Source organism: Meleagris gallopavo, chromosome 12 (assembly GCF_000146605.3).
Source record: "Meleagris gallopavo isolate NT-WF06-2002-E0010 breed Aviagen turkey brand Nicholas breeding stock chromosome 12, Turkey_5.1, whole genome shotgun sequence".
Taxonomy (NCBI): Eukaryota; Metazoa; Chordata; class Aves; order Galliformes; family Phasianidae; genus Meleagris; species Meleagris gallopavo.
In genome coordinates this window covers 3,778,925-3,805,442 of record NC_015022.2, presented here as the reverse complement: position 1 = coordinate 3,805,442, position 26,518 = coordinate 3,778,925, and the positions used below count along the sequence as shown (strand labels likewise).

Here is a 26,518-nt window from a genome sequence, read left to right as displayed (position 1 = left end):
CGGGCCTCACACCCGGCCGCGCGCCTCGCGCCCCTGTGCCTCGTTGGGCGGGCCCGGCCTCAGAGGCGGGGATCGGGCGGCTGAGGCGAAGCCGTGAAACGCAACCGCCTGACCGGAGAGCGTAGGAACGAAAGTACTCGAGATCAAGATGTAGAACGCGGAGCTGGTGCGGGTTTGTGGCGTGCCCGTTTTTCCGCTGTTTTTTCACAGCGGTTCGCTCAGGGGTTGCATGATGGCCGAGTGCGAAAGCGGCACGGCGCTGCCCGTGCTTCCGATGGAACGTCGCCGACCGGCGGGACGAGCCCTTAGCGGGGCGATGGGCGGAAGCAGCAGAAGCTGCTTGTTTTCACTAATTTGTTCACTGATGTGAAGGTCGCTGAATCACGACGTGACCAAGAAGTTTTTTTTCATTTTTTTCTTCTATCTATTAGCCGCTAGTGCTTCCTCACCCTCAAATATTAGTTACAATGCTCTGTGTCTCTGAGAGCATTCCAGTTTATTTTTTTCCTCACAACTTTGCTGCCCCTTCTACCATGATTTAAAAAAGAAAAGCGCAATACTTCTAGCAACATATGAAATTATTTCTGATGACTTGTGAAGGTAAATAATGGGAAAGTTCTTAACGTATTCTTCATCACTCAACTTTATCTGCCCATGCTTGTCTCACCTTACTGTTAGTGGCACCTGTCACAGCTGCCTTTCGGCTTGCCCAATTTATTTAGCATAAATTCGCTCTCAAATATAGGTATTTTTCAGAAGAATAAATGAAGCATCCTTATTTTTGTTAACTGAAGATCTTATTTTTGTTAACTGAAGCTCTAAAGATAAAATTGCTGTGTTTAGCCTGGAAAATGTTCATCTGAACCATCATCTTTGGCCTTGATTTGCTTCCAAGGTTCTTCAGAGAAGTGAAAAAAAAACATACACAATGTCTAGTAATTAAATAACTGCTACTTAGTATTTACAGCTCTAAATCATTTAGATTTAGTAACTAAAAAATATGCCATCCTGCAAAAGTGGGAAACAAAAAATAAAGAAAGACTCGTGATACTTGGCAGGAAACTGAGAAAAAGAAGGGGTAGTAGAGATGGGAACTTAGTTTAGGAAGAAGTGATAGGGGAAGAAAGAGGGATAATCCAGTTGTTTGAAACACATTTTCAACAACATGTGTAACTACTGAAAAAACATTGTGGGTGTTTATGTTCCATCTAAATAAAAATAAATACAAAGAGAATATTAAGACTGCAAGGTGAAACAAAGGAATTAAGATCAACTTTACAAGTTTATTAACCTTGCGCATTCTGTAGGTACACAACTGCATACAGTCTGGTCTGCAAGACCATTACTTGAGTCCTTGAGCAAACGTATTTGAATATCACATTTTTGCACCATACTACAAAGCTATAGGAACAAAACAAGTTTACCAAGTGGGATTCATAATCATTCAGAACTTTGCAACTCACAAATGAATGAAAGCTAATAAATAAACCCCATAATTACAAAGGATTTCTTTCCAAGAGCCCCTTAGTTGATAGATGAGCGTCTTGGACAAGCTTAATAGGTAGATAATTAGAAATGATGAATGCAATTACCAACTTTATTCCGCTTATCAAGCAGCACTTGTTCATATTGCTCTTATTTTACTTGTCACGTTCAGGCATTTCAGAGCAAGAGGTGTCGGCTAACTACGAGGATTTTGCAAGTGGGATATGGGAAGGAGGGTAGAGCAGGCAGCAAATCGGAGCCCAAAGCATGCCTCATCAAGGGATAATTAATAAATAGATTGTTTACTGATAACTTGCAGGATGGAACTGGGGTAAAGTTTCAGCAGGACAAAAATGAGTGAAGGCGTTTTCTTGTACGTTACGGTTTTAAGGGGAACAATATAGACAGTAGTTAGAGGACTGTCACTGAGAAGTGTAGAGCTTTTCTCTGGTATGCATTTCTCAATAAGGTGGCAGTTGCATTCAGCTGCTTCAGCTCAAGTGTAACAAAAAAATTAATGAAGACTGGAAAAGAACTAGCACAGTAAATGACTGTCATTTACTTCTGTAGCCAGAAGGCCCGGTATAACAGTTGTCAAGATGGTAATCCATTTTTCTTTTATGGAAAAAAAGCTTGGGGTTAGGGAAAAAAAAAAACCTCACTGTTTCAATTGTCATGTCTTTAGACAGTGCATCAATGTATGCAAAAGCTTGATGATTACTTCTCACTCTGGCACCATGCTATTTAGCTTGTTGATCTTTTTACATTTTTAACCACAGCCATCTCACCCATATGTAGCTAAAAGGCAAATAGGGTCCATCAGGGTTTTGGGCAACACAGATAGTTTGGTTGAACTGCTTTATATTCCCATATCAAGGCTGAAGGGGTAGATACTGGGAAATCAGTTGATACTCCAGAAACCTTGCTATGCCAGAATAGCAGAATTCATTCTCAAGGCATATAAACAACCTTACTTCTTATCATGAAATCCTAAGCCAACCTAGTGTTTCATTCTAGATCTAGTGCTGCTGAACAACTGTTAAAAATATACCTAAATGTTTGGGTTTTTTTAACCCTTCTGAGTAGCACTCCATGTGTGTCAGATCAGTTTGGATGCAACCTGGGAATTGGGGTGCAATTGCTAGTTCTAATTTTGTATGTCAGCAAAGAATATATAGCTAAGTGAGGAAATCTTACTCATTAGCATTGTAGTTACAGGTTTATCTGTTATTCTTAGAGGCACTGCACACATACAGCAAGTACCAATCTGCATGACATTGCTGTTGGAGCTGCTGCCAAAATTTTAGTAGAATGGATAAGTTCAGATGGGAAGCCTGTAACTATGAATGCACAAACAGGAACATCTGCAAAACAAACACTATTCAACACATGTATGGTTTACTCAAGTATTCCATAAGGTATGCTTGTAAAGTTGATTGCATTTAGTCTGATGTGGTTTGTTGTTACAGTATCATACTTTAGGAATTTGGCACAAGTATAAGTACTAAGGGATTATCTGTTTCTAACATTATTTTATGTTAGGCATATACAACTTGTTTGCATTTTCCTTGAGACAATATGAAAGGTCTGACGTGCAATCCTAAAGAAAAGCACAAGCTTCCAGTCTTTTAAACATTAAGGTATGCCTCTGTAAATTAAGAGAAAAAAGGAACTAACCCTAAACATTATTTTTTTAAACACATTTGGTATACCATCATGCAAGATAAAAAGTATATATTTATAATCAAGGGGAGTCAGTGTCCCTTCAGTGCACATGTACTTCTCCTGTCAACATTACTCAGACTCCTCAGGCCAGAACACATTCAAAGCTATTTAAAATTACAAGAAATGCTTGAATCAGATGGGTTCTATAAGAGTGAAAATGGCGACAAACAGAGCCATTGCTTAGTCTATGTCGTTTTTTTTGACAGATAATATTAAAGAAAATGTTCAGTTTCCAGATGTTTTTTTTTATGGTAACCTTACATCAAAACAAAGTTAGTAGATCAACATTATGACATAAGCCTTTTATTCTTTTCTCATTTAAGAAATTGATTATAGAAGTTAATACTATGTACACTCAATTATCTATCGCAACTAGTTGTCCTGTTCTCACATCAGTGACAGAGGGCATACACCTTGTCTTTTGGACTCATTTTTATCATTTACCTAAGAAAAAATTGAATCCTAGATGTTTGCTGCTGTCTGTACTCCACAGAGTAAAGAAAATCCATGTGGAAAACTGTTCTGTTTTGCTTTCTGTCCATTTCTATCCAATTCAGTGATTCAGTAGTAAAGAACATTGTTCCATTGAGTTGATGACAGACATTGCTGTAATACTTGGCAGAAATCTTCAGTAGTGTGAGAAGTGACTTAATACTGATTCAGTGTATGTCCTGGAGACTTTTGTTGAAAAATGACTCTATTCAGTAAAGTTTGTAGTCATATTTTCTACTCAAGAAAAAAAAAAAAAGGGGGTAGAAATTCATTTGAATTTGTTGAAGTCTTATGACAGCAATTTCCAGGTTGTTCTGACATGAAATGTGAGAATGTTACTGCTTGATCTGTTTTTTTTCTCTATCACTTTCTCTCACAATCCTGGTCAGAGAAAAAAAGAGATATTGTCCATAATTTCAACAAAGTAGTTCTGAAACTACTGATAATAATGCTGAAGGGGTTAAATGAAGCACCTTCTTTGATATAATAAAATAACCACGTTACATCACAATGAATTACTCTTGGGAAGATTTTATTAATAACTGAAGAATAAACAAATGAACATTCCAGCTCCTAAGTTAAAAGTATTTTCTCATATTCTCAAAAGAAAGGAACTAATAACACAAAAATAAAAGAAGGAAAGCTGTTAAACCTACTTTGCTGATTCCAAAATCCTTACTGGCATGGGCGAGTGGATCTTCACTAGTAGTAGAAGGAAATAGAAAGAGATCTTCTGTGTCCTAAATGAAAGCACCTTGATCTGGACTTTTGAGTGAAGAGGGGCATTGCTTCCTTCCCTTAAAAAACTAGTTGGACATACAATATCCAGAGTTAGAAGGAACCCACAATGATCGTCAAGTCCAACCCCTGGCTCCACAAAGGGATCACCCAAATGCAAATGCTCCTTCAGCTGCAGCAGCTCAGAGCCATGTCCACTGCCACACCATGCCCACCACCATCTGGTGCACATCCTTTCCCTAACCCCCACCTGCCCCTCCCCTGACACAGCTCCATACCATTCCCTCAGGCCCTGTTGCTGTCCCTGGAGTGCACTGCCCTCCACTCCCTGTGAAGAGCTGCAGCTGCCATAGGCCTCCCCTCAGCCTGTGCTGCACTGAGCAAACCTGGGGACCTCAGCCACTCCAGTTGTTATCCAACTTCTGTCCGGAAAGCATATACCTGAGACAAGGAGCTCCTTGGATAGACCATTTCCTCCCATTGTGGGAACCTTTTGGAGGAGGATGGATCCTCCTCCAGCAAAGACGCTTCATCTTCTAGAGAGCATCAGCAAGCCCGAACCAATGGATGTAGACCCATTGGAGGCAACATTGAGCCCATGGAGGTGGACCCATCTCCAGAGGACAAACCAATGGAGGCGGACCCACCTCCATCAGGCCTGGACAAGCACTACAACATCATGCTTGTGCGGAGATGTCCTACATCCGTTGGTGATGCACCAGGGGCTCTCGATTTCCATCTCAGCATTGAGCAGTCACCATCTGCGAGAAAGCCCCTAGGCCAGCTGCTGCCTTCTAGAAGCCTTTCTTCCCCATCCCTATCCTCATTCTTCCCCAAGACATTCCCGAGCTCTGAGGAAAAGAGAAAGACTGGGACTGGTGCCCTCCATACTTCTGCACCAGGACAACGGGAGGAGTCCACCAGACAGCTCTGAGCTCCCTGTGACCTCCAGCTGAGCCCTCAAGAAGAGGGCAGGACTGGCATCTTCTAAGCTTCTGCGTTAGGACTAGAGGAGTCCAATGGATGGCCCCTGCAGCCTTGAGGTGAGTTCTGAAGGAGGCAGAACTGAGACTAGTGCCCTCTGAGCTGCTGTGCTGGGACAATAGGAGTCCAGTGGATGGCCCTGAGCTCCCTGTAGCCTCGAGGCAAGTCCTGAAGAAGGAGGCAGGACTGGGACTTGCATCCTCAAAGCAAATGTGCTGGGACAACAGGAGGAGTCCAGCAGATGGCACAAAGCTCCACATGGCCTCTAGGTGAGCCCTGAAAAAGAGGGCAGGACTGGGCTGACATATTCTCAGCTGCTGTTAGGACCAGGAGGAATCCAGAGAACAAGCTTCCTGGGGCCTGCAGGCAGCACCAGAGAAGGTACAGAGGCAGTTTTCCTTTGGAGAAGCAGAAGACTTTGGTTTGGACAGGAAGAAGGACTTAAGCTCAGCATGAAGGTCCATGCCAGTTGCTCTATTAGGACTTTGGTTTCAAAACTGGACAATAAAAAATGTTAAATACAAATGCAATACACAATAATAATGATAATAAGAAACTAAAGTATTTTTCTAAAGCAAAACCAGTAAGTGCCTCTCCATTTTTAGTACTTGAGAGTCTGCCCTGGGCTTCCTGGGTCCCCTCTGCTCTCCCCAGAGGGAATGACTGCCCCGTGGGGTGAGGGCCCAGCCCAGGGCTCAGAGCTGGGGAGGGGCCCAAGCACTTGGCAGCCTGGCAGGCCGTTGACACAGCCTTTGCTCAGCACTGAGCGCAGAGGGCTGAGGAAGGATGGAGGGCCACAGGGGTGCCTGCTCATCTCACTGCAGGGTGGTACCAAGGGATGGAAAAGGCTGCAGCAGCCCCCAAGCATCCTGTGGTCAGCACACAGGTGACAGTTGATGCAGGAGGGTGTCTTGCTTCAATTATCATGTCCTAGAATTTTGCACTTACATTCCTCTATGAAGTTCAGAAAATATCAAAAGAAAGAGTTGGCCTCTCTAAAACATTCTTTCAGACAAATACTGTCGTAGCCTTCCTTTAAGCTATATTTTTGCCATGTTTTGTCAAGAATCTCTAGAAGGTAAATATTCTCTCCTGAGTTCTAGAAAGTTTCTCTGTAGCATCTGAATGATCACTTTAAAGTAGAACAATTATATCATTAATTAAAAACAAATAAAAACAAAACATTATTTAAAATGTTTAAAAATGACAAAGAGTTTTTTAGTGATCCACTGATTGCTATTTATGAAGACTGAATTTGACCAACAGGCCTCAGATCTATACAGCTATTTCTTTGTCTGAATATTCAGCAATTGACTTGTTTACCTTTCCTTCAAGTTCCTACACGTTGGACATAACTGTGTTATTAACAGGAATTGCCACAGTGCCTTAAAAGAAAAAAAATGATAAAGTTGCAAGCTGTAACTCTGAAACGGTATTAATATTTTTAGGCTTTCCAACATCTCCAGATTCTTGAGTATTTGGTCACTGACTAAATTTTAGACAGTCCGTGGATCCCCTGACACATTACAAAACAGAAAGCATGCTGCCTACCTGGACTGCACGTCTGGTATCCCTGATACGTTTGTACTTTAATCAAAATGCAAAGTCCATCTGAATACCATGGTAATGCATACTTCATCAGTGTTAATATTGACTTAGCTCTGAAGCAGACAAAGTAACTGTTCGCTGTGTAACATCTCAGGTGTAAGTGTTCTAAACAGCTTGAGGGAAAATCATGTTTTTTTCATGGAAAAGTGGAGGAGGGGTTAAAAAATCTTCCAAAGAATATAGTTTATTTATTCCTGTACCTTTGAATAGTAGTAATAAACTGACATTAAATTCGGAAGGGCCATCTGTAAGAAACAGATTTTTTTTTGTAAATGTCATTACTTAAAGATTAAACCTTCATTTGGCTTCTTAGAGGTATTTAGCTCAGTTTACTAAGGAAAGGAGATTTATGTTATCATAGCACACGTGCTCCTTTAATAGGTTTTGAGCACATAGGCTGATTTGAAAAAAAAAATTGATAAAATGGTAGATATCTTTAAAGTAATTAAGGAATTTAAATTTATAAAAATAACTGTTAGGTTGACAGTATTCATACTAAGATTCAGAATGAATAGATGCTCATTCTATCTGGGAGAGAAATTAGAGAAACGCCGCAACTGTGGCTTCCACACAAGTTTGCAAACAAGAGCCAGATTCAATTTCTTGTGATTTTCACAACCCTGAGTTAACAATGGGGACACACCATTATTCAACTATGAAAGCAAGGATGGCATATGAACACTGTCTGAGATGGCTCCCAAAGCACAGCCAGAGCCTGAGTAACAGCCTGTCATTCTGTCACCTCTAACATTCATTAGCTGTTTATCACAAACAATTATTATGCTCACTTTTGGTATTACATTTCTGCATACTACAGGCATTCTTATCAAAATAATCATCTCATTTTTAAAACTGAAACCTGTATCTTTTTTGCCTTACACAACGTTTGGCAGGAGGAGGGAAAACATTATTTCTGTGCTAACTTCTCACCTTGATTATCTTTATTTTCTTCCCTATTTCACCAAGCCGCATAGCGTTCTGTCTCCTCTCGATGTGCTCTGCTGTCACATTATTCCAGGTGCCCACACTGCCTAAGTGCATAAAAGTAGTGAAAATATCCTCTAGTTTCTTCCTTCACATTCTCTCTGGCCAACATTGCTCTTCCTGTCAGCTGCAGTAAAGATGATACTTCTGTAATATGGACCCACACTAAGGTCTGCAAGCAATGGAGTGCAGTGTAGCGTTGTAGAACCAAACTGTAAACAATAGAGTTATAGGAGAGAAGTTCAATGCACACTTTTTTGATGCTTAACTGATGTGCAGAGAGAAAATGGAATTTTCGTACAGCATTATGATTAATAGTATTGCATTCCTGTGGCCTCAACAGAAATACTACTCTGGTGCCACAGTTCTAATAAAAAAAACAATTAATTGTATGAGCAAGCAGTATTAAATCACAAATGAAAATGCTATGAAAATAAAAATCCATCCTATGAAACAACAAAGGTAAGCAAAGACTGCACAGAATTCTGCAAAGAATCTCTATCATGATGTTCTGCAGCCCACAGATTTCTATCAAGTGGTTTATTTGCTTGTCTGTTGTTGCTTTAATGTGCCTGCAGCAGATATTCGCAAGGTGATTTTCTTACTTGTGCTAATATATTAATGCAAGTCTATGTGCAGCAAATATTTTTTTTTCCCAGACATTAAATATCTAGCAAAACACTGAAGCCCTAAACAACTGGTGGTTTGCAGTTAATTTTATTGTTACAAACAAAATGTGTATGTTGGACTGGTAGTTCTCTCTCGCGTAACACTCGTAATATATGGCTTCACTGGGAAACATTAACAATGGATCAGTCAACTGCTATTGCTTTTATTTAGACAGGTGGAGTACAGATATTAAACGTAAACGATAAGCAGATGCCTATCGCATGTGACAGTCTTTAAAAAAAGATGTTTTCATGTTTTCTAAGCTAATGTGAACACCGTGCATATCCTTTACAATGAGCTGGGATTACTCCACAGATCTGCCAATCCCCAAAATTAGTTTTTTAAAAGGCCGTGTACAAGTCAGTGGAAAACAGCTCATCCCTTTGAAGGCCTGACACAGGCTAATATTTTACTTCTCAGGAAAGATAAGGATGAAACATCAGGAAGCAGTGGCATATACAGAGAAGTGATGCTTAAAGGCAGCCTTCTGTTCAGAATTACTCTGCCAGGGAAGGCTTTCACATTGTGCTGCAATTTAGGCTACTGGCATCGGCAAAAAGTTATTTCTTGAATAAAATATCTCTGGAAGTTAACCTAGTGAGGCTGACATATCAATTTAAAATAAGAATCGGATTTTTCTCAGAAGTATAACTGGAATATAACTGTTCAATAGTTCCAGGTGCTATTTGAGGCTGAAAAAACATTTAGAAAGAAAAACATGTATTAAGGTAGATAATTTCTATTTTAGTAATGACTATCTCAGCCATTAAAATTCTAAAATTAAATACCATATAGTGTTAATAAAAATCTATACTTAATAAAGAATCTGATCATCATATTTTCTAAACAAATCTTGATCTGATTGAATAAAGGCAGTGCTCAGCCTAAGGCTCCACACCTATTCACAAACACATTCCTGGCTGGAATGTTTTCACACAAACTGTCTGCCATTATCTGCTTCTCCAGCAGTGAGTTGAAAAGTAACATTCACATATTTAAATTTATATTCCTGATACTTGCAATTAATGACCATGTGGAAAAATAAAATCTTTGTGCTCTTATTAGAAATAACACAGAAGCCTTTGTTTTCCAAATCAGCAACCTCATTTTCCCTTCAAATTTGAATTGTATTATTTACCAAGAAAATGGTGTCAGATGCCATGAATTAAAATCCTGCTTGAAGAAGAGTAATGAATGAATGAAGCAACTAGAAATGAGGAGTTGTGGTATTTCTGATGATATTGGTACTGAGTAATGGTTTTCTATTCCATATTGATACAGAAATTTGTTCATAATGGAAAAAGCAAATTAGCTCTTTTCTGGGTAACTATTTTATTTCTAGTATTTCTCAGAAATTCTCAGGTATTTTTGTAACATTTACACTCCAATTATTTTTGTTTCAACTCTAAAGAATTCAATAATTGATATGTACCACACTGCAGCTCAGCTCCAGCTCCTAATTCCCAGTTGTTAGAATCAATACTGAGAACACCCTGCAACTGTTCCATGTTTTAGTGAAAAACAAGGATTCCACATTAGAATTCACACCCACCTTTTGAGAAGTACTCGATTTTTTTTCACAAATTTCAAACATGATGCTCAGTTTCTGACCACATTTGTTGGGCTTTTCTTACAAGGTTTATTCGGAAAGCGTACACAATTGGAATGCTAAACAATGCTCTTTGATGTACAGTTTCCTTTGGACTGGCAGAAAGCTTACATGCCATATGGCTGTCAGCTAGACACAACCTCAAAATGACACTGAGAACACAGTCAGGAAGAAGTATCTCTGCTAATGAGGAAAAAGCTTTAAAAATGCCCTTGATGTACTTTGTATCTGCAGTGGTCAAGATACAGAGGGGTCAGAGATGGCTGAACAGGAGCTGGAGCACAGCACATAGCAAACCTCAGGTGCAGTTTAACAGAGGTGAGAAAAGATGCAGGTGAGATGAAAATCAGCTTCTGCAGCAGCAGTCCCAGATGGACTGTTGTGAATAACTGAGCAATGAAAACAGTAGCGACTCGTCACTGACTTGCTGCCACTGCCTCGATCTTTGTGGTCAGAACGAACTGGTGGTGTAAACTGAATGCAGAAATCATTGTTGATTTGGCAGCAACTCACAGATAACACAACTTCATGTTCTTTTGTGACACTGTCTTAAGAAAAGTATTCAGTGCTGTCTACTTCTATGGTTGCTGCTTAATTATTTTGGATATATGAGTAGCTTTGTTTGGTCTCTTTAGCTCTTCTGTAATGGAATTCTGACTTTGGCATGATTTTTGCCTTCCTGTTACTGGTCTAGCATCAGTAGAGTTTGATCAGTAACATCCTTAAGGGCACTGCAGGCTTTCTGGATTTTGGTGAAAGTTTGGTGCTCCTATTTTATTTTTACTGCTTGCACATATCAAAACCCTATATTCATTTGCATCATTTTTGAAGTGATCATGAAAGTTATTTCAGCCTGCAAATATGCAGCCAACCTGAAATTAGCTCTTTCAGCAAGAAGAACTCACCTTAGATGCCATAAAATGCTTGTTGTTCTTTTTCATATTATCAGCTTGTTCTGCTTCTGTTAAGATTATGGATAGAATTCTCTTTTCAGAACCAACAATGAGACATTTCGGAGGATTTCCAACTGTGTTCTTGCCTATAGTAGTCTTCACTCGGTGACTCAAAACGTGAACAAAAGACCTCCCTACACAACTCTCACACTTTTACACCATAATGTTTTGTACAGTTCTATTTCAAATTAGAATATTTCTCTGTAAACTCATTTTAGGAGATAATTTCTTGGCAGAATAATACCAGTTTCAAAGAATATTTAAAGATAAATTCTAAACAGTGTATTTTTGAATAGTGTGTGGACTTACTGCATCAAAAGGAAGATGGAGAAACTTTTTCACTGATGCTTATGAGATATGAGACATTGGGAACAGCACTTGTGAACTTACGACTGCTTTAGAAATTCAGTTCCACCTGTATTCTCTCCTAGACTCCCTTTGCTACAGGTATATTTTATGATACTAAGGAAGGAAATACTGCAGCATACAACAAAAGCAAATGGCTATTATACCAGTTCCCATTAAATATTTAAATTGTCATATTTCATAATCAGAAGACAGAAGTAACAAATTAGAACAACTCCATGCTGATTAAAATGACTAATTAAGTATTAAAAGCTGTAAGAGGAAGCCATTGTTTGAAAACAGAATCCTCAAGTAAAGGAAGAGATGCAGCTGCAATCATTTCTAAATATTTCCCTCCTTTTTTTTTTTTTTGTTTTGTTTTCCTGTTGCAACACAGGGACAAGAACAGTAATTCCTGAGTCATAGCATAATTTGAATTGGAAGGGACCTTTGAGGGCCATTTAGTCCAACTCTCCTGCACTGATCAGGCACACCTACAGCTCCATCAGGTGCTCAGAGCCTCTCCAGCCTGACCTTGGGTGTCTCCAGGGATGAGGCATCCACATCTCTGGGCAATTTGTGCCTGTGCCTCACTACCTTTATATGAAAAAGCTTCTCTTATATCCAATCTACATCTCCCCTCTTTTAGTGCGAAAACATTTCCCCTACTCCTATCACAACAGACCCTGCTAAAGAGTCTCCTTTCCTATAGCCCCCATTTTAGACATCAAAAGGAATTAATGAAAAAAATCCTACTGTCTGTAATACTAAAATAAATGACATGTCCATCTATAAAGCTGAAATACGACTTTTATAGGCTTGGCACAGTTCTTAGCAGAAGTGGTGCATGTCAGTACTAGCCCATAGGTTTTGGTGACGTACTCTAGGCTTTGCACCGAGTCAAACCCTGTCACAAATCACAGGCAGCCCCAGTGCTGTTCCAGATGAAGCAATGGATACAACTCTTGCTGTGCAGCTGTTGCTGTATCATGAGATTAGAAGTATTCATGACACTGCATAGTACTAAAGGTGAGAGCTACAGCACCAGGAGCCTCCAACAAAGTACCTATCTGAACTCTGTTCAGATCTTTTAAACTTTTTTTTTTTTTTTTTAAAGATTGAGCCAGCAATCCAGACAAGTGATACAGGGACACCTGCATGGGATACAGGGAGTAGGACCTGGAAGACATGCAGAGAAATCTCCACCATTTAAACCTCCATATTTGTTTGCTCTGTGCAGCCAGGTTACAGCAAAGCAGATAGGCTAAGTCAGGGCCTCACAAGTATTAAACGATACTGATTGTAACACTGGATGCTAAAACATGGCAGGAAATAAATACAGGAATACTAGCAGATACAAATTGTAACTACTTTTTAGATAATCTTTCTACTAACAGATCTAGTTATCAGGTATCATATTTAAGCACCATTCTTACAAAGTACATAGGCTGCTCTGAAAGTAATGCCTCCTACTTCCTTGCAAACTACAACAGATACAATAAGCACAATAATAGTATTTGATAGAGCAAGTTCCCAGCTACAAAATACTATTTTTCAACATAGTCCCTATGATCAGCTGTGCATTTTTTTTTTTCCCAGCAATGGACAATAACCTGCATACAGCATTCGTAAGAATCTGCATGGCCAGAGTGTGGTTTGTCTTTCACATCTGTCACCACTGCCAAAATGCATTACCTACTTCCTCAGTGTGCTCACATCCACTGTTCAGCCTCCTTGAACCTGGAATAGCAGTATATTCATCAGATAAGCAGTTTGTATCTAAGCCTTAGCAATAGAAATAAAAGCAGTTAAGCTCCTGGATATCATATGTGAGTTAATAATATGTGACCAGGTACAGCAGATATGTCTACAAAGACTGCCCGATCCAACACTATCCATCGTGTTTTGTTAGTCATGCACACATAGATGTGTATTTCCTGGAAATTTGATGTTATACGGCTTTGGTTTTATAGCATTTGATCAATGTTTGCTTGTTTTGCTTAATACGAGAGGTGCTGTTTTTACATTTAAGATTTGCTGAATTAAACTCTAAATCTCTTATTCTCTCATCCAAAAAAAAAAAAGCTGTTAATCTTGGACACTCGTGGCATGTTAAATAGCTATTAGGCGAAGGTCCTCAGGGACTATCTAAGACATGCTCTCCCTAGCAATATGTTAATATCCCATAGGCTTTTTGAGAGTGTCTAAGAATTTCAAATGCTAACTTTAAGCCTTTAATCTATTGGTTGATCTGGTTATGCATGTGAACAGCATCAGAAAAATCAAATAGTGGTGGATGATTTATAAACGTTTATGTAAAGGAGCAAAAAAAAAAAAAAGTGGGTGTATTTCTATGCCAGTGTAGGCTAAGCTCCAACAATATTGCCAAGAAACTGCCAAATAGCTGTAGTTACAAATCAATTGCATACTTTTAGTTGGGGGTGCTAAACAGAACTCCTGCTGGAAAAGAATCTAGATGAGAAACAATAATGCAGCATCAAACCTAATGTGAAAGTAGGTGTTTAAAAATATCTGCAAGATATGCGGTGTCTTCCTTCATCATTTGCTCAGTGTAAGCAAAAAAAAATGGAGCATTTCATGCTGGGATTTATAATCTCTGTGGACTGTACCACAGTATCAAAGATGAAGTCAGCTACCATCTGCTCCATTTTATGCAAAATAAATGTGGCCCTTGAACTTCTGGCAACCTTCCAATTCAATCCTCCATGCAGATTTCTAACTCCTGTTTTACAGGATATCCTATTATGCAGCTCAGACAGTAAAATTTACTATTCATGGCCAACTATTTGTGGTCAGTATTACACAGTGATGGGGCACAAACATACCTCATATGTGGGTGTTTTTTTTTTTTTTTTTTAACTTAAGAGAATGTTCAGAAACAGTATACAATTAAACATTAGTTCTTCAGCACCAGCTCTATGCAAATGGTACAGGAACTCTCAGTTACTAGATTTTACTCTAACTTTTTTTTTTAGTACACAAATTCAGTTGCACTGTTAACTTAAAATTGAAGGCTAAAAGCTTAAAAAGGTGATTAGCATATTATTCAAGCAAGAAACCTCACACAAACATATTAGCAAACTTAAAATCATTACTGCAACCTAGCTTTGATTTTTTTTTTTTTATAGAGAATTTGCAAATTGACTTTTTTCAAGATGCCATTCAACCTTGTTAATATTAAAGGCGGATTTACCTGAATTGTCAGTACCTCTTTACAATCTTTGTTAGGTAGTTATATTTTTCCATTTATTTCTCGTGATGGTGTTTTATCTGAGGCTGTGGTAATGCTTTGTGTTTGGTGTTAGAAAGAAGCTCATAATGTGTTCATCTCTTCACTGTTCCCAGATGTGATGGAACGCTATGACTGTTCAAAACGTACTGCAAATTAAAATTCTTCTACTTCAAGCACACGAGCCATAGTATTGACATTTGATCAAATATTAAAGAATCACCTGTGCTTGGTTTTAAATTTATTAAAAACAAGGAATAATTTTTTCCAAAGCCACACCCTGGTCTGCCTGTAAAATATTTATTTTATTTTTAAATGTTGAATCATAGTATAATTCCATAAAAATCATATATTAAAAATGACTTTCTTAAATATTACTACTTATTACCAGGCAAGACAGCAATCAAGAATAGCAAAGAGAAGGAAAACTAATTCACCTTTTGAACTCTCTATGTATACATTTTTAGGATCTGATCCTGGTAGTCCTAAACAGTTTATCAAATCCGGAGAATCATTTGTATTCAGATAAATTCTGTGATAGCAGAGTTTTCTTATCTTCAAAGGAGAGAATTCAGATCCTCAATACAAAGGAAAACCCTGAACTCCTGATAAGAACTGTAAGTCTTTCCTTTGAAGACTGACACTATGAAGGATTCCTGCTCAGGGAAACCAGAGCAATATTTTTAGATAACAGCATCTGGACTTCTGTGTCATATTCTGCAGAATGACAATCATTTGTTGAGAGTATCTTAGAAGGTGGGACTTGCAGGGAACTGAGGCGGTTACTATAGCAGACTGAACTAGAGCAGTAGCAATGCCGACAGTGGCAGTCTAAACAGAACTCCCATGGTTACTGGCATTTTCAATTTGTTATTTCACTCTCATAGAGACCTTTATGCCAGACTGACTACTGATACTGGAGCTCACAGAGCTCTAAAACATCCAGGTTTGAAGGATTGATGGCTTTTAACAGACATTAACTCTTTATGACGCACATCAGTATGATGCCAAGATTGCCATTTTGAAGAACATTCAATTAGAAACCAACCAAGAGCAAAGTATTAGCTATACTACAGATATGCCTCCTCTTCTTATGCAACTTTTTTGCAGGATGTTTGCTTTTCAGATTTTTATCCCAATAGACAAATTGATTCTAAGGCTCACATGGGTCCAGTTGCACAATTACTGTCACTTTTCTTAAAGGCAAAGTCTGTGTTCCCTTTGTTAAATGTTAATTCAAGAAGTCTGTAAATGCTATGGACACAATATTGTAATATCTCCTATTCGTCTTGCAGAATGTGTGCTTCCTTTCTATATCCTTACTATATCTATGGCCCCAGATCTAAAAAGGTTGCAACAGAGAGCATTCATGAAGGTCCCATAGAGGAAAAGCGCGCAGTCGCTAATGTTATCCTCCTGCTATGTCATTCACTTCCAAACTGTGCAGTTTTGCCCTTTAAATTTTCCCCCAGCTTCCTTCCAGGCACCATTAGAGCCACAAGTCAATTTTGAGAATATTTGTCTTCAGAAGTCACTAACTGAACTTACTTGGAAGGGCAAATATGGACGGCGAACATAACAGAGAAGTTATTTTTCCCCTGTAATGATTTTGCCTTTGATGCATAGACAGATGGTCATGATCTCCTCCTCTTCTGCCCATGGATTTTTCTAAAATGACACCCAAGTTTTTCTTGGCAGCAGATAGAAAGTCTGGCAAACAGCACATTTCAGCTCCAATTATATTGACCACATTAATGCAAAAGATCAGCAAATAAAGTGTTCCATATTCATTCAGAAAGGATGCATTAAAATTTGCAGTGAAATAAATACAGTTAAGAAACAAATACCAGCTACTTACCTCTGCATTTGCACTTAAGGATTTACTGTGACCCTTTTTTTCACTGAGAACAAATGCTTCTTGCAGGCATAGGGCATTAACTCTCGTAGTACTTCTTAAGGCCCCGGCACTTAATAGAATTAGATTTCTGAGAATATCATTGTAGGCAGATTAATAGCCATTTACTTGGAGTGTTTTAAGGAATGCCAGTGAATAACACTTTCCTTCCTTGCTGTAGGGACATCGAATCTTCAGATGAATGCTATCTCTGGATTTATTATCAGAGCTTTTCACACTTGTCTGTACTTGTCACAAATGTCTCCCGGGCGCTGGAATAGCAACCAGGATTGTTGCTAATTCCTCATTCAAAGGCTTCTAAGCTGAATGATTTTCTAAGGCAGTACCTACCATCTGAGTACGTTTCTCTCACAAGGCAATGAGGAAATCTTTCTGGCTATCCTTTTTTCACCCACTCACAAGCTGCCCTCTTGCTGGTACTGTGGTGTGGCAGTGGCATGTTAGCTCCTGTCTACTAATAACTGCTGTGCAGGTTAGTACTTCTCTGTAGGTATAAGAGCCATCTCAAGTAGCTTTACTCATGATAGTTAAATAATAAGAAAAATATATCGTTAAACAGTATTGTTCACATTAGTTATTCATCAGCTCTGTAGAAGGTAGAGTAACAGGTTTATAACATCCACTGTATATTTATATGAACATAAAGTGCTGCTATAAATGATTTTTTTCCACAAGGGTGTACACATCAACAAGTTATAATATCTACCAAATGCTCTGATGTTGATGACAACTGTTTGCTCTACCTAAACCAACTCTAATCGAGTCTGATTCATTGCCATGAATTGTGCTCGAGGTGTTAACAGTTCCATGCAATCTAAAATAGATTCTTAACTCTCAGATGCTAAGTTATCAAACCGAAGATTCCTGATCATTCTGCTTAGCAGAAAAACTCTGTGCTGATGTAACTATTTGGACAGATAGAACCTCGTCATTTGTGCATGAATTCCTAACGTTTGTATCTATGCACACTACGGCAAAGTTTGGAATCAAATCTCTTCCTTAACATACTCAGCTCTGAAATGAATGTCCAGCATTTAATCATAGACGGGGGTTTAAAACAAAAATCTTGAACCTAAAGCTGCCCTTGTCTAGTTCTAGTTTTTCATCAGTCCTCATCTTTGCCATAAATATCACACCCTTCTACACTGTATATATTCATTACACAGCTGCAGCTCCTCCTCGAAGCTAGCTAACACAGCTGTAGCTATAGAGTGCAGGCCAGATGGCCAGTCAAAACCGTGCTTCCTATTGTCTGTTAAGCACAATAACTATTGCCAATAATCTCTACTTCTGGACACACAACACTCGTCCTTTGGTGCGACTGTTCTTTCCTCAGCCAAAAGCAGACTGCTGTCACAGGAAAGGATCCTGGTGTACTAACGCCTTGGAACTTTTGTATCTGGCTAAATATATATTCAGTTTTTGTTAAGACTATCATTTAAAATGGGTAATATATACAATTTATTCAAATGTCATGGAATAATATTATCAATTACTAATCAATGATTTGCTTAAAAGTTTTTTTTTTTAAGAACCTTCCACTGGAAGGAATAAGATATTTAAAATCCAGCACAACATTTATATTCTGCTCACATTTGGAAGCATAACATCAAAGATCAGGTGATTAGTGGTAACCAACATGGAATCACCAAGGGCAAGTCATGTTGCCAAATTTGGTGGCCTTTTACAATGGAGTTACAGCAACAGTGAATAAAGGAAGACCAACTGATGTCATCTACCTGGACTTGTGCATTTCCAAGGATGTCCTGCATGACATCCTTGTAGCCAGATTGGAGAAAAATGGATCTGATGGACAGATCACATGCTGGATAAGGAATTGGCTAAATGGTCATACTCAGAGAGGATGCCTGGGATCTTCCTCATTCTTTAAGATAACCCCACTTTAAACCACTAATGCCTAGAGATGTCACACAACAAGATGCATCTTGTCTTCTAAAGTTTTGAAAGAGTAAAACCACTCCAATGACTCCAGAGAAGAATGTCCTCATCTTTCTCTCTCCTACGAAGCTCATGAAAGCCTTATAGATGTGTTGAAATAACATTCTAAATAACATCTAAGGAGCAAAATTCAGAAATCTACAGACTTTGTCCCTTGGAAATTAAGTTACCTATAGTTAATGAAATGCAAAAAATTGTGAACACAACTAAAGTCTACGTAGTGATTTCAATTCCCGAGTCAAATGGTAAATTAAGCAGCTGTCAGATTTAAGTAGTACAAAACTGATGCCAGTCATAATTCTGCTGCTGAAGTGTGAGCCATGGGAAAAAAAAAAAACTAAAACACCTGTTGAACTTTACAACTTTCAAGCCTACACTGCTCAAAAAGTAAAAAAGATGCTAGAAGAGCTGCTCCAAAAGTAATGCCTCCTATTTTATTATGCTGCCCCATGACACCAGAGGTGGATGTTGGTGGTACAGCAATAGAGGTTGAACCTTTCTACCAATAACCCCTTACATTTTGTTGCTGCGTGACAGATGGCAGCAGAGCGGCAGTCTGACAGAATGGTGTTGGACATGGAAGCACAGATTAAGCAAAGGGGTGGAACTGAATTCCTCCATAAGAGAAAAAAAATGCACCCACTGACATTCACTGAAGCTTGCTGAACATTTATGGAGGCCAAGCAGTGGATGCGACCACAGTGAGGTGGTGGGTGGTGCGTTTCAATAGTGGTGACAGTGAGAGGGGCACCTCTGCTGGTACAGATGGTTACAAGTGTAGCACGCAGGCCTTTGTTCATTGCTGACAAAAAACAAATAGCTAACGGTGGTGATTGTGTTAAGAAAGTGTTTTGTAGCTGAGAATCTGCTCTATCAAATGGTGTTATTGTGCTCTTTGTTGTAGTTTTGCGGGAAATAAGTGGGACATTACTTTCAAAGCAACCTACATATATGATTCTCACTTGTATCCAAGAATTTATCAGTTTATTCAACAATGAAGAAGCCCAGCTATGTTTTTATAACCATGAAAAGGCCTAATGAAAAGTATTCTCACAATTTAAAAAAAGAGAATTTTAAATTCATTAAAATGAGGTTTGTGCTTAAACCAAATGGTTGAAGAGCTTTTGCAAGATTCCGCCATGCAGCGCTGCCAAATGATTTCAATCCTGGCTTGTAAAACACCTGCTATCTTAGCCTTGGGCCCTTCCTCACATAGTTTCTTGCTGCAGTTTTACGGCTTATGCAAATATATACAACATTTTGAGTCAAATCCTGAAGTCTTCTTCTCTAGAAAGCACAATTGATATTAATTCTCATTGACCAAATAGAGGAGTTCTGCAGAAGACTAGTCGGCTTTCAGTTATGTGTAATACCCAGGTACAGACTTGTGATCTTCCAGATCTGCGCAGTGCAAAATTTCAAACTAACCTCCAAACACACGGTTGTATCACCACTTTTACCAACTTTGTATACTTTGGAGCATGAGTTTGAAACCGAAGGAATGCCTTATGGTGTTACCACCACCTAAGTAAACCAGTCTCCTTGCATGCTTGTATTGCTTATTTAGGCTATTCTCTGAACGAAAGAGTTTGAAGTATAATGTAGGATCTTACTGATATACAGATCCTGTAGTGAACTGAAATTCAACAGGTTGGTCACATTTTCATTTCAATGTCAGCTGCTGATTTTTGTTTGTTCGTTTTGGTAGCACTTCAATAAGTGACTAATTTGATATGCAACTTGGCATATATGAGACAGGGCACTCATTTGCCCAATGCAAAGTGTGTATGTACCTGGAACAGTCTGGAAAAATCAAGTCTAAGTCTCTCAGCCTTTAGAAGAGAACGTAGTAGTTGTAATGTACAGCAAATGAAGTGGGGCCTCTAGAAAAGGGAATCATCAGTCATCAATCTCACATTAGGGATGAGAGTACAGTGGCAAAGCAGCTCCTCAACTGCTGAAGGCATAGCCACTAAAGTTTGCAGCATAATTGAAGGGTGACACAATCAGTGCTCAAGGCAGAGAGCTGAGGCAGCAAAAGAATTTGCTTCTTCTGTTGACTGTGGCAGAAAAGCTCATTTAATTTGGACTTGAAGCCATATTAGATAAAGCAAACATTGCTTTGAACAAAGTGCTTTCAACAGACTGAATAAACAGCAGTGGCAATATTTTTGACACGCTCTTGCATTACCATAGAAAGATGACACTATGTAAAGATATGACTCATTCCTAACACTTAACTGATAAATGACTCAGTGAAACTCACTTTGCTTGGACAAAAAAAAAAATTGAGTATTATCCACATTTTAACGTATTAGAAATTAAACTAAGCAGTAGATATGCAGGGTAAATTGCCATCTTCAAAGATCTTTAAGTGGTAATACAGAATTTCATGTTTTATCAGAAAACACAATGGTTTTTGTTCTCTCCCAGTAAAATTTTAAAGTAAAGATTAAGACTTCATTAATGGTCAAAATGGGCCTCAGTCTTGAAACATCACATGCACTAACTGCTTTACAGTAATTGCCACACTGCTCATATCCTTATATATTGTAAAAATCAATGTGTTCACTATAACGGTTATCCTCCATAAGCTGTCTCTTGCTGTTTACTATAGCAGGAACTTCCTGAGTGTCACCATGTCCTGTGTAGACTCCAAAGCTATCCCATGTTTCCATGGAAACAAGTACAAAGTGCAAACTCAGACAGAGCACCCAGGTCCCGCTGCAGTTCACCACAAGACAAGTTACATACCCACACACTTCCCATTCTTCTGGCTTTACCACAGTTCTCCCACAGTTTCTCTCTTAGGAATGCAGTTTACACACAGTGCCAGGGAACAATAAGAACAGGGCTATTCTTTAAGGAAAATAAGCCTAGAGGACCTCATGCAGTCCTACAGTACTGGAGACAGGAGGCAGAGCAGGGCAGTAATAGGTCTTCTGTATGGTCCAGAGATCATTCAGGCACAACAGGGCCCAAGGTGCATCAAGGGATGCCTCACAGCCCTCAGAAACAGGCTTAGTGGCAGGCACAAGTAATAAATAGTTCCAGAGGGGACTAAAAGCCTTAACCTGCACTTAGATGGAGTCTTTAGTCAAATTGTGTGGAATGCATTCACATGAGATTAGTCAGACCCATTAAAGCCTAATAGTACACTCAGGGCCCTGACACACAGAACACAGTTTTTGTATCATGATTCCTAAGCCAACAGTTTTATTGTTGTGTTTTTTACCATTAGCAACATAATGAGAATGCACATAGATGAAACAGGAAAACATTTTCAAATGCTTTCCATTCTCCAGATTCCTAATTATTCTGAAACAGCCTTTGGACATAAACCATGGTTCTCTAAAAACACCAAGAATGGGAACCACTTTATAAAAATCATAGAATCATAGAATGGTTTGGGTTGGAAGGGACCTTTAATGTCACCTACTTCCAGGGAGGGGGTATTCACAACCTCACTGGGCAACCTGTTCCAGTCTCTAACTCCTCTCACAGTAAAGAATTTCTTCCTAATATCTAGTCTAGATCTACCCACTTCCATTGTCTAAGTTCTTGAAGGGTTATCTGATACAAATAAGAAAATGAAACTGCGGTGTAGGAAACATATTGAATATATTATCTGAAAACTGAAAAATATTTTGCTTATTGCCTCATCTCTTTCATTTGAAACTTCACTGACTTTTAAAAATATACTTAGCCTAACAAACTGTTTTGTGATGCAATGCAATTTGTATGCAATGTTCTATTACACTTTAACTTCAGTAAGTGGGATCTTTAAAAAAAAACTCAGATTACGGTGAATCTTAATGTAGTATCTCTAAAGACAGAAGTCTTTTTACCATCATAAAATACATATATAATGCCCGTAGGAATAATTCGTAAAAATAAATCACATTGACACTTTCCATGATATCTCACAGGGCCCTGCAGGGTGTCAGCGGCAGCAGCCACTTTTATTTACTGTGTCAGTTCCCCCAAAAGCTTTCTGCCCTAGTTTTAATTTGGCTTTACATCACTCTAAACAAATCGGTTTCATTTTTACTACATCTGAGAGACTGTTATCTTACTGCTAACCTTCCTAGAGATTGGCTGTAGGTTAAAGGGGCATCATGATACCATCCTCTATGAGAAAGTTCTGTGTTCCTATAGCAGTTTTTCAAGCACAGTTTCTCTGCTGGTGTAAGGGCTTAAAAGTGTTAAACCAATTAATATGAAGAACCACAGGATCACAATGTTGTAGGATAAGTCACATCAGAACAGACCTCTGATGGTTAACAAGCCCAGTGATATATGGGGATCACCAGCTATGTGAGATATGGCAGAGCTAAGTCAGACCAAGAAGGTCACACTAAGCAGGTTATAAGACCAGTCCCATGAATATCACAGTGCACAAATAACATCCTGGTACTCTCTTTTGTCGTGGCTGTTAGCATATCATAATATTACTGTTCATCATTAACTGCTAGCCTGAAAAGAAATCCCACAGGAAAGCTCTCTTGCATTGAGAGAGTTCTTGCAGGCTTCTTGAGCTCTATTCTTGTCAATAAAAAGTCTCTCCTATGGAAATTAAAGGCTGGGGACTTCTTTCTTAAAAGTTAAGTTTTAGCTGTTTTATGGCCTTCTTATTAGGCTTGCATCTACTCTGGACATCACACTTCTGGATCTGCTGACCCTCTGCTTTACTGTTTGGTGATTTTGTATCTTTCAACAAAGAGGTGGAAAACAGATTTTGAAAACGTGAAGTACAAATAAGTAATAACTTGTACTAAACATCTGTAATGTTTTATTTATTCCTAAGCTACAAGTTGCCAAATAGCCGTAAGATTTCCTGTGAAGAAGTCTTGTCTTATTAATAGAGCTGTCCAAGAAACAGCCTCACAAACTGAGAAAAGCATTTTTATTTTTAGATATAGATACCTCACAGTTTGTTACCATAAACCAGTTAACCACCATCAACGTGATACACAAACAACTGCAGCATTAAACAAAAACACCCAACAAACGGCATCTTCCTCCAGTAAGACCTCACCTAATGACACTCTTTTAGTTTCTCTTTTGTTATTTGACTCAAGGAGAACTTTAAAGGCTACACTGATTGTGAGATGCAAGATATGTTTTATATAGTTTTCATAATACCAGATAGAAGATAAAAATCATAGAAACCATTTCCTATCAAGAAAATGATCAGAGAAATTGGGTAAGTGAAATTTTATGCAGGAGGTTAGAACTTATGCTCTACTCTCTCCCCATCTAAAAAAAGAAGAAAAAGGTCATTGCTTGAGCAGAGAGTACAATCTTGTCAGATGTACAATTCCTAAAAACTACTTAAGAAATGCAAGCCCTGTGTAGACATTCTGGTAATACCTCTACAGATAGTAATTTTGAAAAATATTTTCCATGAAGCTTAAAATGACATTTAAAGAATTTGTAGGGCAATGTCTCTTTACTTACTGCTTATGAAATCACAGTGAGTCATTGGTGTTTTTATTTATTTTACTTCTTGAGATGAACACAGATAGCTTTTCTAAGTGAAGTTACTCTAGCAGGAACTTCTATGAATCATTTCAAACTTTTGTACATACATCTATCCTGTAATCCAAAGTCAAAACATGCTTGAATGGGAATACAGCATATTACCCACTTTGAGAGTAAAATTTACTGAAATCCTGTTTTTGTTTTTAAGGTGTGTTTGATTTGAAGATCTTATAGTTTCAGTGCTTCTTCTGGTCACCCTTTAAGAGAGGTTACTGTCTGCTCTTATTTTACACATGAAGCAATTGAGAAAATTAACTGTGTTTATATGAGTCATTATCAGCAAAGCTGAAAGCCCAGAGAAAAATCATGCTCCACTGAAGAGAAACACAAAACCCTGAGATTGTTCAGGAAAGTGAGGTGGTGCCACAAGCCCTGCATTTGTGCTACTAAACATTTTCCTTAACATTAAAAATAAGAACAGGGATCATAATATTTATTGTTACTTTGCCATAATGCTGAAAGCTTTTAAAAAGCCTGATCCAAATCTACCTTCAAAAAAAAAGTTTTCAAACTGTACCATAATTCTTGCCTCAGAGATAAGGTATGTGCCAAACTTCCTTGGTTTTGGTCCAGTGCCCTGACAGCAACACCACTGGTCAGGTCCCCATCATCACTTCAATCACCATCATCAATAAATACAAGCTTCGGGAATTGCCGCAAGCCATAGAACTAATCTAAATTCTTTGAATAGCTTGAAAAAAGGGGATTAATGCAAAACAATGTTTGAATAAAAAGTCTTGTAACTTTGAAATAATATTTTTTATTACAGAGTTTAATGAAAAGTTTCTTCATGTAACATGAAATATTTTTGACAGGATGTGATGTTTGGGCTGAAAACAATACAGAAGGAAAAGTAGGAGAGCCGCACTTTGGTCTCCCTCTGATGCCACTTTGATGTCATAGACTTCAATGAGAACAAGATTATGGCAAGTACATTTCGTACATTTTATTACTGCTTTCATTCTAATTTCTCCTTGATGAAAGTTATCTGTATATAGTTAATCTGCCTGCTTTTCTGTCTCTCCAACAACTTTTAGATATATCTTCCAATTTTAATGCAATTTAACAGAAAGTATTTGTCTCAAAAATACTAAATCCCTACATGATTTTTGAAAATAAGAAAATCAGGCTTAAGGCAGATGCAGAGTGAGCCTGACTTCTAACCATTCAGCTTGGTCTGCCCAGTATGGCTGTGCTCTGCCTAGCTCTCACATTAATTCCCTTAGCTTCTCATAGTGATTATTATTCCTCACTCTGTGAACAAAGCCAAGACAGAAAAGGTACAGGGCCTTCTCTACCCTCTAGAAACCCACTGAAGTGATTGTGTTGAGAACAAAAGAAAGGCATAAACTAAAAGGAACAGTTACTGAAATCCTGTTTTGTTTTTAAGGTGTGTTTGATTTGAAGATCTTATAGTTTCAGCTGTACTGAGTTATTATTTTGGAGATAGCCTACTGAATAAAGAGGACCAAAGAAAAAGATAGATGCGTGCAACGTGACCTTTCTGATGTTCTGTAATCTTGTAAGCTGTTGAAAGTTTGATTAAAGGAGATGCTCCATTCAGAAACCTATGCCTGACATAGACCAGGTCTCCAGAACCTGCAGCTAAAGTAGGATTACCTGAGATTTATAGTGACTCTAAAAGTTTCAACTGATACTATGCATATAGAGGAGAACTGAAAACACAAACAGGCTATTAAGAAAGTAAATGGGGAGTGGGAAAGCCTAACACAACACAAAGCAGAGCAGTAACAGCAGAGTAGCAAGATCCTAGGCTTCAACAAGTAAGAACTTGCTCAAATACAACAACTGTAGGCACAAAAAAACAAGGACATCTTCTTACCTTCAGAATACTTCAGGCATGTAGAGGTCTCTAACAAAACACCCTCCCCTGCCCTGACAACCCTTAAATGAGGTCTGGGAAAGGGTGGATCCTGGTTCCACCCCCTCCGGTCACTCAGGGGCATAACATTACTTTGCATTGCATGCACCTGAGCTCTCCTGGGTTGGCCTGCCATCCCACCTGGTACCCAATCACTGGTTCAAGCCATGATTTAGCATTTCCACTACAGATAAGAACAAGAGCAAAACTATGCCCTAAAACCTAGAAATTTCACTTTGTGTGGAGTATTCTTCAGCTCCAGACTAATGAGAGCTGTATGGATCTACCTTCTGTGTGGCATAACGTGCATAATTTTCTATGTCAGTGTAGGGTAACTGTTGAGTCACAGCCTTAACCACTGATTAAATATCTGGGG

The 26,518-nt window shown here is 38.6% G+C and overlaps 1 long non-coding RNA gene across 2 annotated transcripts; it reads right to left on the bottom strand.

Moving 5' to 3' along the window:
* Positions 1-1,031: 1,031 nt before the first annotated feature.
* LOC109369588 lies at positions 1,032-26,156 on the bottom strand. 2 transcript variants are annotated; one of them, XR_004161027.1, is made up of 4 exons: positions 26,104-26,156; positions 7,963-8,063; positions 6,748-6,809; positions 1,032-5,700 (listed from the first exon to the last, which is right to left on the bottom strand). It is a non-coding gene; the product is annotated as an uncharacterized LOC109369588 (long non-coding RNA). The 2 variants fall into 2 exon arrangements; XR_004161026.1 differs by lacking the exon at positions 26,104-26,156 and having other exon boundaries at positions 7,963-8,257.
* Positions 26,157-26,518: the final 362 nt, after the last annotated feature.